Raw genomic sequence first — 1,679 nt, 5'->3', positions numbered from 1 at the left:
TAGTATTTGGCAGTATGGTATAAAGACATGTCGAAAAGCCCTCGTCATTTCCGGGTCAGGTTCAAGTTAATCATGGCGGTAAAACTGCAAATTCCCCGAAAAAGTGCTTGATTGGATGTATTAGACGAATGATTACACAATTGATCATGATGGATTATTTAATTACAATTCAAACCGAAGCTATCGCCGCAGATCGCTGAAAAAAATAACAAAAGTAAGTGTTGAAAATCTTCATTTGAAATTTGGCGGTACCGGTAGTGCTCTGACGAAGCTTCTTCCCTTGTGTATGTTTATGTGTGTTGTGACCCATATCAGTATAGCATATGTGTGTATTTCAGACATTTGTAACGTGCCCCTGTGCACGAATCTACAATACACAAGGAGTTATTTCCCTTTATCTCTCAAATTACGAGTCGGTGTGTGTAACTTACATGAGTTTACGTTTGATTCTTAACACTTGTTTTACACTCAGCATATTTGTTAACCCGACATTTCGTCTCATTGACAGTGACAGCAAGTGCACGGGGTCACGACCCCGACTTCAAATGTTCCGAGCCGACTCCATGTTATGAATCATAGATGTCAGCCATTCAATCTGTATTGTTCACCGGTGGAAAACACGTGAAATTGTACATTTGTAAACATTTTGCACGTGAATGGATACGTCAGATCGTTGTTTTACTCACGTCTTCACATCACCTTCACTTCAAAATAAGATTTCAGCTCCAAATGACAATTTTTACATGCAAGGTGTGTAAATTTACGCGAAATCTGATAAAAACCAGCAGGTAAATTTGTTGGTTATTCTACTTTACAGGTAGACTAGTGTGGCCATTGACTTACCTGGCACGATTTGACTTGCTGTTAATTGTCAACAAGCCTTGAACTTGGTGTCTACTCCATTGAAGTTAGTTATATGACGTTGTTTTGGAACCAGCATTGGTCAAATGTCTTTTCTCAGGAAGTTACACTCAATCAAAATGGCGGAGAAAACAAAGTCACGTGACCATTATCGACGACATTGTTAAGCCGCCAGGTGGCATTTCATAAATGACAGGTGTGCTAGAAAAGCGAATAAAGGGTTTCCACTTCGTATAAAGATTAATTAATCAAGCAATGATCTGCAGTGTTTAAGTAATGATTATCTGTGTGACAGTCGATTCCAAACGGTGCGCGTTAAAATCATGCATGCGCTTTCAAACACTTATTATATTGTTCCTTACATTTCGCATTTCCGCATTCCTGGGAACACACCTTCCTTTTTCCATATAGAATGATTGTGTATGTTACTTCAGGGACCGCACATCTATATGTAAAGTCATAAGTATAACTTGACGATATCAAACGTAGAGAGATGTTTTATCACATTGTATGAGTATATATTAAATACAAACACTTAATTAATTTGATTTAACAACATATTCAAATACATTTGCGGTTTTCTTGGTACACTGATGCCGAACGGAAACGTAATACACAAGGTTACATAATACACAGGTGCACATACTTAACTAAACCTGGTATTTGCCAACTTTTTGCATTGGGCAGATTGCACATGCTCTAAGGATTGCGCATGCTCTAAGCTGAAACATAAATTGTGCCTATAAACCCACAAAATATCACTTTTAAATGAAATCTTTTTAGTTGTTTTCTTTTCAGATGAAATCATCAGATCTTTA

General features: G+C 37.5%; 1 protein-coding gene across 8 annotated transcripts in view; it reads right to left on the bottom strand.

Annotated features, from left to right (window-relative positions):
- Nucleotides 1-1,111, bottom strand: part of LOC110463738 (tyrosine-protein phosphatase non-receptor type 4-like) — a 191,050-nt gene extending 189,939 nt beyond the window's left edge. For 3 of the 8 annotated variants that reach the window (XM_021518566.1, XM_021518571.1, XM_021518568.1), the window contains exon 1: nt 844-1,108. The gene's annotated coding sequence lies outside the window, so the exon portion shown is untranslated. Of the gene's footprint in view, nt 1-843 lie in introns of all 8 variants that reach the window. The other 5 variants (XM_021518572.1, XM_021518569.1, XM_021518570.1 and 2 more) reach the window with 4 other exon arrangements.
- Between the last annotated feature and the right edge of the window lie 568 nt (nt 1,112-1,679).

The sequence above is a fragment of the Mizuhopecten yessoensis genome, unplaced genomic scaffold (assembly GCF_002113885.1).
Source record: "Mizuhopecten yessoensis strain PY_sf001 unplaced genomic scaffold, ASM211388v2 scaffold10921, whole genome shotgun sequence".
Lineage (NCBI taxonomy): Eukaryota > Metazoa > Mollusca > Bivalvia > Pectinida > Pectinidae > Mizuhopecten > Mizuhopecten yessoensis.
Note: the sequence above shows the minus strand (reverse complement) of the source record. Positions and strands in the feature narration are given on the sequence as shown.